Source organism: Elephantulus edwardii, unplaced genomic scaffold, assembly GCF_000299155.1.
Source record: "Elephantulus edwardii isolate Elephantulus edwardi_28Jun2011 unplaced genomic scaffold, EleEdw1.0 scaffold00098, whole genome shotgun sequence".
NCBI classification, from domain to species: domain Eukaryota; kingdom Metazoa; phylum Chordata; class Mammalia; order Macroscelidea; family Macroscelididae; genus Elephantulus; species Elephantulus edwardii.
The window spans coordinates 2,314,400-2,325,359 of record NW_006399848.1 but is presented as its reverse complement, the minus strand read 5'-3'; the positions used below and the strand labels follow the sequence as shown (position 1 = coordinate 2,325,359).

The 10,960-nt window shown below is 40.8% G+C and overlaps 1 pseudogene; it reads left to right on the top strand.

Moving 5' to 3' along the window:
- The window catches only part of LOC102859042, a 14,808-nt pseudogene extending 6,205 nt beyond the window's left edge, over positions 1 to 8,603 (top strand).
- The last annotated feature ends 2,357 nt before the right edge of the window (positions 8,604 to 10,960 follow it).

The following is a 10,960-nucleotide window of genomic DNA, read 5'->3' as shown; positions in this document are numbered from 1 at the left end:
ATTGGCCCAGTGGTGAGAATGTTTGTCTTCTTGACATTGAGCCTCAATCCATATTGTATGCTGCAGTCCTTGACCCTCTGCAGCAGGTGCTTCAGGTCCTCCTCAGTTTCAGCAAGCATGGTTGTGTCATCTGCATAACGCAGATTGTTGATAGATCTTCCACCAATCTTGACCCCACATTTCTCCTCATAGAAGAATGGGAATCCCAGAACACTTGGTCTTGGTCTTGCTAATGTGAAACCTATACTTGAACCGGGAGGCAGTCATCAGAATAGAGCAAGGGAACACTGCATCATTCAAAATTGGGAAGGGCGTACACCAGGGATGAATCCTATCTGCATACCTTTTCAACCTTTTTCACTAATAGGTAGTATCCCATTATATGGACATGCTTTCAAATTAGGCATTCATCTATTGAAAATAATTTTTGTTATAATAGATATTTATCGTTGGTACACTATTACTAATAACATCACAGATTTTTACATATACTGGTAGGGGATAAAAAATATATGTGTGATATGGTGAGGTGTCCATAATATATGCAGTATGTATGTATATGCCTGTGATGTTTGTGTGTATGTAGCGTGTGTCTGGTATATAGGTCTAATGTAATATGTGCAATATATGTATATGCATGTGTATATGTAATATAGTGTCTAAAAGAGCAGAATATTTATACCTACTATATATTTAACAAGCTCTAGTGATCTAACAAGGAAGAATGTTGGTATCAGGATTGGAGGAAGTCTTTCCAACAACCTATATTATGCTGATGACACAACCTTGTGTGCTGAAACTGAGGAGGACCTAAAGTACTTGCTGCAGAAGGTCAAGGATTTCAGTCTTCAATATGGATTGAAGCTCGACATCAAGAAAACAAAGATTTTCACCACTGGGCCAATTGGCAGCACCATTATAAATGAAAAGACTTAGGTTGTTAACAATTATAGTTTGTTTGGCTCCACAATCAACACTATTGGCACCAGCAGAAGGAAATCAAAAGACAAAATGCACTAGGAAAATCTACTGGCAGGGACCTTTCCAGAGTAGAGGGAAGCAATGATGTCAGTCTAGAGACTAAGGTGCATCTGATCCAGGCCATGGTATTCACAATTACTTGTTATGCATCAGAAAGCTGGACAATGACTAAGGATGGCAGAAAATGAATCAATGCCTTTGAGTTGTGGTGCTGCAGAAGAGTCTCGAACATACCATTGACCATCAAGAAAATAAATAGGTATGTCTTGGAGAGAGTGAAACCAAATTTCTCCTTGGAGGTTTCTATTTTGAAGTTCTGTTTCACATACTTTGGTCACGTGGCCAGGAGGTCCTTGGAGAAAGGCACTGTTCTAAAGGGTGGAGGAGAGTACAGGAGAAAAAGACCTGGATGAGAGAGATTAATACAGTAATTGGGATAATGGTGGTTGGAGTGTCAGAATCAGTGATACTGGCTCAGGGCAGGGCAGGCTTCAGAGCTGCTGTACATATGGTCACTAGGAATGACAGGTGACTTGACAGCATATAACAACAACAGTTGGCCTAATGGTAGGAAGTTGTGCTATGATCCCAAAGGCATACAGTTTAAATCCACTAGCTGCTCTGTGGAAGAATGATCGCTCCTCCCATCCACTGCCTCAGAAAAACCCACTGGAGGGTTAACTGTGTGTCAATTCTGACTCAACAGGCACACCACAACTGTATAATTAGGGTAACTCTGTTGGTGTAGTCCATAGACAGCTACTGTACTCACCTACAGGACATTCTCAACCATCAGCCATTCTATAGGGAAACGATGAGGCATCTGCTCCTGTGTACTTAACAACCTCTGACCATCTGCTGACCAGTTCAAACTCAACAGCAATGACTTCCTTTTTTACTTTGATATATTTAGGGAGCTCTGGTGGGCTCGCCAGTACAAAGTTGCACTGCCAACCCAAAGGTAGTATCTCTCTGGTTGTTCAAATTCACCAGTACCTACACAAAAGAGAAGAATTTTTACTATGTTCTCTCTCCTAGTCAGTCAACCAGGTTGCTGTCTTCTAAATTTTCTGGCATAAATTGATGTGCACATCCATGGCTGCATTTGTTAGTTGAAGTATATCAATGGGTATGCCATCATTTCCTGGGGTCTTATTTTTTTATCAATTCCTTCAGTACAGCTTAAATTTCTTCCTTCGTTAGTTCTTGGTCATATGGTACTTCCTGAAATATTTCAGTGTCAGTTAAATATTTTTTGTACACATTTATTTCTATTCCCAAGTGTAATTTAACAGAAGACAAAAATTATTGAATAATATAATAAATACCACATGCAAGCAAAATATTGCTGAAGATCATTAAAAAATGGCTAGAACAGTACATTGACAGAGGACAAACAGATGTTCAAGCTGAGTTTAGCAGTGGCACCAGGGAGATCACTGGTGATGTTATATGGATCCTGACTGAAAGTAGAGAAGACCAGAAGAATGTCTAATAATGCTTCATTGACTATGCAAAGGCCTTTGACTGTGTGGATCATATCAATTTAGGACTAACATTGAGAAGAATAAGAATCCCAGAGCAAGTAATTGTGCTCATGCAAAACCTGTATCTAGACCATGAGGGTGAAGTGTGAGTGGAGCAAGAGAACATTGCATAATTTAAAATTAAGAAATTACTATAACAGAGTTCCATCTTTTCGCTGGCAACCTATAGTGACACCGTGTTGGGAGTAAACACGACAGAGATACACCTCTCCGGGAGAGAATCAGAGGGTCAATCCAGCTCAATTTTATTGGGACTGCACTGCACTTATATACACAGGAAGACCAGATAGGATGGGCTTTCAGAAGTGGGACATATAGATTGGTCAGGTGAACCTCAGCCTCGTGCAGACCATTCTCAGCTCAACAGATGCAGCAGCCATCTTCCCAGGTGGTAAGCTTTCTCGAGCTGGTACAGCCAAACACAGAGGAGTTTTCTCTACCCTGTATTAAAGGCTGTTGGGAGGCTTGCACTTATCTAGATCTTAGGTGATCTGTCCTAGCCAGAGACCCTTCCTTCCTCCCCAACATCCCACAACACATTCTTTCTTCATACCTATTCAATATGTTCTGAGCAGATAATTATAAAAGCTAGAGTCTATGAAGAAGAACATGGCATCAGGATCAGAGAAAGACTTATTAGCAACCTGTTTTATATTGATGACACAACTTTGCTTTCTGGAAATGAAGAAGACATTAAACACTTGCTGAAGAAGATCAAAGAGTACAGCCTTCAATATAGATTGCATGTCAACATCAAGAAAATGACAATTCTCATCACTTGACTAATAGGCAACATCCTGATAGATGGAGAAAAGATTAAAATTGTCATTGACTTCGTCTTACTTGGATCCATAATCAACACCTTTGGCATCAGCAGTCAGAAGATCAGGAGACATATTGCATTGAGGAAGTCTACAGTCAGGTACCTCTCCAAATTACTGAGGAACAAGAATGCTAATTTGGGTATTAAGATGCACCTGATTCAGGTCATGATCTTTTAAAACACTTGCTGTACCTCTGAGAGATGGACAATAAATATGGATGACAGGAAAAAAAACCAAAACAACAAAACACAATGCCTTTGAGTTGTAGTGTTGGAGACGATTGCCCAGTGTCCCATGGACTTCCAAAAGAAAACAGATACAATTTGGAGAAAGTTACAACCAGAACACTCCTTGGAGGCTAGGATGACAAAGCTTCATCTCACATACTTTAGGCATTTTGCTAGGAGAGGCTATTTATTAGAAAGGGATGTCATTCTTTGAAAGATTTAGGGTCAGTGAAAAAGAGGGAGGTCCTCTACCAGATGGCTTGGCACATTGACTGCTGCAATGGGCTCAACTATGCCAGAAATGATGAGCATGGCACAGAATAGGATGGGATTCAGATATGTTGCTTTCACAGGGTCAGTATGAGCCATACTTGACTTGATGGCACCTTATAACAACAGTTTCTCTCCCAAATTAGCTGCTTGAGAGAATCCTCAAACACTGATTTGTTTAAATAAGCTCAGAAACCTCTTTTCTTTATAAATTGTTTACTAGTGATTTAACTACATCAGGCTGGAGACTAAGGTGTGCCTGACCCAGGCTATAGTCTTCGCAATTACGTGCTATGCATCTGAGAGTTGGACAGTGAATAAGGATGATAGAAAGAGAATTGATGCCTTTGAGCTGAGGTGCTGGAGAAGAGTGTTGAATATACCATGGACTGCTATGAGAACAAACAGATCCTGGAGAGGGTGAAGCCGGAATGTTCCTTGGAGTCAAGGATTCTGAAGCTTCGTCTGACACACTTTGGGCATGTTGCAAGGAGGGACTGGTCCTTCTAGAGGGAAATCGTGTTTGACAGAGTGGAGGGACGGCACAGGAGAGGAAGACCCTTGATGAGATGGATCGATTCTGTGATTGGGGTGGTGGGAATGAGTGTGCTTGAGATGGCTAGGTTGGCACAGGATAGAACAGTATGTAGGGCTCTTGTACATAGGGTCGCTATGAGTTGCAAGTGACTCGATGGCACATAACAACAACAAGTGACTAAAAAAAACCAACAGCAACACTGCAAAAAGCCAGCTGAGCTATAAAACCATTACTGTAGAGTGAGTATGAAGATCCAAGGTGGTGGCAGGGAGAATGGTGTAAATAGGTGAGGATGGGGAGGGAGGGTGTTAATCATAGGGTTGTACAATATGATGGTGGGTGGGGTGAAGAAAATTGGAAGGATATTCTGTGATAAACAATGTATTTAAACTGTAGATAAATCAGAAAAATTTTTTTAAAAAAAGAATAAGATTATAAAGGAGTGTATGAACTTAGTCTTATTGGTGATGAATGTAAAAGGAAAGAACCTTAAAAAATGTTATTCCATTTCCTTTCAGAATAAATCATTGACATAGAGAAGTTTAACAATAAATTAATTTTCCTCCCCTAGCAAAAAAAAACAAAAAAAAAAACAACCAACTAACTGATTCAAGCCACAGTATTTTAAACTACTTCCTATGCACCTGAAAGTTAGTGAGTAAGGAAGACTGAAGAAGACTCAACACCTTGGACTTGTGGTGTTAATGAAAAATACAGAATATCCTCACAACAGCCAAAGGAACAAACAAATCTGTTGAGTGAAGTACAATCAGAATTTTCCCAAGAAGCAATGATGATGGACATTCATCTCACATACTTCAGATATGTTGACAGGAGGAGCTAGTCCTTGGGGAAAAAAAGTTATGTTGGGAAAGGTGGAGGATCAGAGAAAGATAAAGACCCTCAACAAGGTGGATTACACAGCGACTGTAACAATGATCTCAAGCATCTTAGAGATTGTGAGGATGGCACAGAATAGGACAAGGTTCCAATCTGTTGTTCACAGGGTTGCTATGAGCTACAGCTAACTAGACAGGACCTCACAACAACTAACACTATTTCAAAGAAGAGCGCTGAATTATGACTAGGCTTGTTGTAGCGCATAATTTGCACCAAGTTCTAACACGTTCTTGTTTTTGTTGTTATGTGCCATAAAGTGGGAACCAACTCAGAGCTGATGCTCCAGTGAGTTTTCAGAGGCTCTAAATTGCATGAGGAGAGGTGTCTACCTTTCTTCTGTGGATGCTGTTGTTGTTGTTGTTATGTGCCGTCAAGTCACTTGTGATTCAGAGCAACCCTATGTACAACAGCCCTAAACTCCACTCTGTCCTGTGCCAATCGCACTGTCTCCAACATGCCCATCCCCATTATCCCAGTCACTGAATCAATCCCCCTCATAGAGGGCCTTCCTCTCCTGCGCTGTCCCTCCACCCTCCCAAGCATGATGTCCCTCTCCAAGGACCGGTCTCTCCTCACAACATGTCCAAAGTATGTTAGAAGGAGCCCCAGAATCCTTGCTTCCAAGGAGCCACCCAATTTAATCCTTTCCAGGATGAATCTGTTTGTTTTCCTAGCAGTCCATGGTACCCTCAATACTCTTCTCCAGCACCACAGCTCAAAGGCATCAATTCTCCTTCTATCCTCCTTAGTCATTGACCAACTCTCTGATGCATAACAAGTGATAGCAAAGACCATGGCCTGTATCAGACGCACCTTAGTCTCCAGAGAGACACCATTGCTCTTTAGTACTTTGGAGAGGTCCCTAACAGCAGACTTTCCCATGGTAATGCGCCTTTTTAATTTCCTGGCTACTGGTGCCAAGAGTTTTGACTGTAGAGCCAAGCAAACTAAAGCTGTGAACAATCTCAATCTCTTCACCATCCACCTTCTGTGGATAGATGGTTCAAAACGCCTGCCGTTGGGCTGGCAGCACACTATACCACTAAAGTCACCAAAGATCCCCAGCATGGTGGGCGGCAAGTAAACATCCTTGGCTTCCTTGAAAGGCATGTCTGACTGACAAAACCACCATAAGGCCCCGTCCCTTCATTTGGTATTTCATGGAGGTTACATGGGAGGAAAGAAGGTTACTTTTACATGAAGGAATTATTACACCAGGTACCCAAGGATTTAAACAGGGCAAAAGAAAGAAGCTTGCTAATTCAGGTAAAAAAAAAAAATCTGAATCTTCAATTCACTGGACATCTATATTAATTCCCTATGACACTTTCCTATTAGGTGGCCTAAAACAATAAGAATTCATTCTGTCAAAGTTCTCAAGATGAAAAATCCCACACCAAAACACTGGCAGATCATTCCTCCCTCCGACCACACCAAAACACTGGCAGATCATTCCTCCCTCCGAAAGCTCTAGGTAAGAATCTTGTCTCTTTCAGCATCTAAGAGCTCTTGGCATTCCTTTGTGGCCACATCTTTCCCTGCTCTGGACTCTGTATCACCTTCTCTTCCATGCATCTATATCATACCTCTTTGCCTCTCTTTCATTTCCTTATGCAAATTGTAATGGTATTTAGGATCTACCTTGACAAACCAGGTATTTTCTTCTTCTCAAGATTCTTAACATAAGTGCATTTTTAAAAACCCACCTTTTCCAAGTAAAGTAGTATTTACGTGTTTCAGGAATAAGTGTTTAATATCTTTCAGTTGCCATTTTTGAACCTACTGTAGTAGTTCAAATCCACCAGCTGCTTTGCAGGAGAAGGATGAGCAATCTCCTCTCGTGCCATTTACTGCCTCTGAAAACCCACTGGAGGGTCAGCTATGGGTTGGTTCTGACTCAAGGGCACACAAAAGCAACAATAGCCGTCTTGTAGAATCTGGTTGTCAACTGGTAAGGAGCTGTGCTGCCAACCCAAGAGATGCAGCTCGAATCCACCAACTGCTCCAGAGGAGAGAGATGGACATTTTTCTTGTATGCAATTTATTGCCTATGAAAACTCACTAAAGGGTTAGCTATGGGTCAGTTCTAACTCAGTGAAACACAACAGCAACAATATAGCTTCCTTAGGTAAGCTCTGGTGACATGTTCAAAAGGAATGAAAGATGAGCATTCTCCTCCCTCCTGAGTGGTTTATCACCTCAGAAAAGGTACAGAAGGGTGAGCTATGAGTTGCTTCAACTCAACAGCAATTAATTTTAAATTGAGATAACCTCACTGGCCATTTTCCTACATATCACACAAGTCATTTTCCCTATGAAAGACCCAATATTCATCCATATAAAATATAAACAATATTATATAACTTCTTTTCTCATGAACATGAAAGATTCAAACCCCACAATCTAATAGTGACAAGGAAAAGTTTAATTTTTCAGATTTCAGTAGTTTTCCAGTACATTACAACATAAAGAAAATTAAAATCCTCATGACTAGACTAAAAGACAACATTATGGTAAACAAAGAAAACACTTAAGTTACCAAGGACTTCATTTTACTTGATTCCACAGTCACAGCTCATTAAAGCAGTAGTTAAGAAATGAAACAATGTACTACATTAGCCAAATTTTTTATGAAGGATTTCTTTAAAGTGTTAAAGGACAAAGCTACCACTTTGAGGATTAAAGTGTGCTTGATCCAAGGCATGGTATTTTCAATTTCTTCATATGTATGCAAAAGCTGAACAATGAATAAGAAAGATTAAAGAGTTGATGGCTTTGAACTACAGTGCTGGCAAAGAATACTGAGTATTTCATTACTGTTAGAGCATCAATAAATTTGTCTCATAAGTAGTACAGCGAAGTCCAGTGGCCCATTCTCTGGGAAGTTAGGCTGCTAACTCAGAACCACACCTGTCTGGGGATCGAATCCATGAGCAGCTCCAGGGCAGTAAAAGGACCAATTTCCTCTCCTGTAATTTACAGTCTCACAATCCTAATGGGTTGCATGGGAGGCCATAATTCCTGTTGCCCTCCAAATATTGTTGTCTTGCGATGATACCAAGAGCCACAGGAAAACAGAGAAAAACAAGGTTGTTCACGGTTTGTTATTTGGGTTTGTTTGGTTTTGGGGTTTTTTTTTTTTCAGGAATTGAATTTTCAAGATTAAATCATCTTCGTTTTTGTCTAGAGTCCCTCTGGGTACATCGAATCTCCAACCTTTAAGGTGGTAGTTAATCATCACTTGTATAAACAGATGACAATTTATGACTTTGCATCACTCAAAGGCATAGCAGAGAAAACACGAGGAGGTCTGTAATATACAGTGGTGTCAAATATACAGTCATGCTAGTGACAAGAAAGGGTTCACTGACAAGCCTGAGCCATGAAGTCCAAGGTGGTTGGAAGGAGGTAGTCTTAAACAATGAAAGAGGTTTTCTTTTTCTTTTCAAAGAGAAGAGTAAATTGGGCGGGAGGCGGGGAGGGAGATAAGTGCAACAATGAATTACTGGAAACCCTAAGTCTCTGCAAACTTTCATTAAAATTAATTTTTTTTAAAAAAGGCAGAGGCGAAGGGAGCTCTGGAGCCCTAGTGGCAAGAAACTGCACTGCAATCCCAAAGACATACAATTTAAATATACCAGATGCTCCACTGGAGAAAGAGAAGCAATCTCTTCCTGTGCCAGTCAGATCTGATTAGATAGTACACAAAAATATTTTTTTTAAAAAAAAGGCAGAGGCACCTTACAAAATTCCACGAGGAGCCCTGACCCCAGAGCACACAGGCATTTGCACTGCTAAACGAAAACGCATGAGATTCAAAGCAAGAACTGAATGACCAAAACAATGACTGAAAATGTTGAAACATTGGCCCGTAGCTGCCAAGCTCAAGGCTGAGGTGCCTCAAAACATATTTCAACAGTTCAGTAGACTCTATTCTACTAGGAACCTGGAGAATAACGTTTCAACTTTCCTCTGCTTTTCTGTGTGGTGTGGGAGCCATTGAATTGGAGTTTGAATCTAGTAAATCAGTAAAATTAGTGATGTTTTTTAAAAAACATTTTTTATTTCAATGGTGATATTATCGAAAGCTTATAGAAAAGTTGAATTTTAATTCATTGTTTGTTGCACATTTTTCTCCATCGCCTTTACCCAGTTCACTTTTTTTTTAAATTTATTGTAACAAACATGTATGTGGATACAAGGGGGTAAGAGTTGGGAGCAGAAAAGTGGATGGGCAGGAATGAAATCACAAGGCTGCAAAATTTGGTGGGTGGAGGGAATGGGCGAAGGAGATGAGAAAGATCCAGCAGGGACCAGAGAAGACAGGGTAATGGTGAGCATAATCCAATGGTGATTAAGATGATAGATAGATAGGTAGATAGATAGATAGATAGATAGATAGATAGATAGATAGATAGATAGATAGATAGTCTTTTTCCATTTGTGAGTTTCTCATTTGAGCATGGGTCACAGACTCTCTGGCTGCTTCATGTTCAACAGTATCATTGAGATGAAGAGAAAGGAGAGCCCTCTTTAACACTTTACTGATGATTCTGTGTTGAAGCTACATGCCTTCTTGTTCAGTTCGAAGATATTTTCCTGACTTTTTTGCCCTCTGGACAGTAAAGTGTTTGCTTAGATGAATCCAGTGGAGGTGGCTGACTGAAACTTGAGGCTCCATGCTCCTTTGCTTCCTTAGCTGGCAGTTATATTTCCCTTTTGTCTCTGGAACTGAGCTCAGGTTTCAGGTCTGGAACAAGACTCAGTGTTACGGTTACCTATAGGAAAGGGAGCAAACCTCAAATAATCCTTTTTGGTTTTTTCTTTGGCAAGCAATGTTGACATCTGTTGTAATGTGGAAGGTAAGCGGTGCATAATCCTTAAGAATTTCATCTGTGTATATTGATAGGATAAAGCTTTTCTATCACTAATGTTCTGAATACCTATTAATTCCAGATTTTCTACTGTTTCCATCATCACATCCCTGTAATTTCTTCTGAGCAACATTCAGCAAATCCCATTCCTCCTGGCTAAAGAGGATGACCACATTCTCAGGGAACACCGACTCCATTTCCTTGCTTTACTTTCTGCAGTGCTAAGGGAATACCTTCACTAAAACACCAAGAAATCTCTTCAGGAAGGGCATTCCAAGTGTGAGAAGAACACAAGCTAATCTGGAGGCAGATGAACAGTGTTTGGCCTGCACTACCTTCGTAGTGACTGAAATCTTTCCTTGGAGTTTACAGAAATACATAATGGCCCCTCTTGGTCCTCAGCTGCCTGCATGGGTCTAGTTCTCCTTGAGACCTGAGAGCCACACATTTTCAAAGAGAAGATGCAGCATTTTTCCTGTGAATGCACCATGAAACACACAGGTCCATTCCAGCTACTTTGGGATGGAAGTCCATGAGCCAAACAGAAAGTCTGAGTCTCTGGGAGAGATCAGGAGCAAACACACAAGTCATAGCTGTGTCCTCCAAATTGTTGTTGTTATGTGCCATCGGGTTGCTTGCGACTCATAGCAACCCTATGTACAAGAGCCCTAAATGTTGTTCTATGCTGTGCCAACCTCTCTGTCTCAAACACACTCATTCCCACCACTCCACTCACAGAATCAAGCCATCTCATCAAGGGTCTTCCTCTCCTGCGCTGTCCCTCCACTCTCCCAAACAT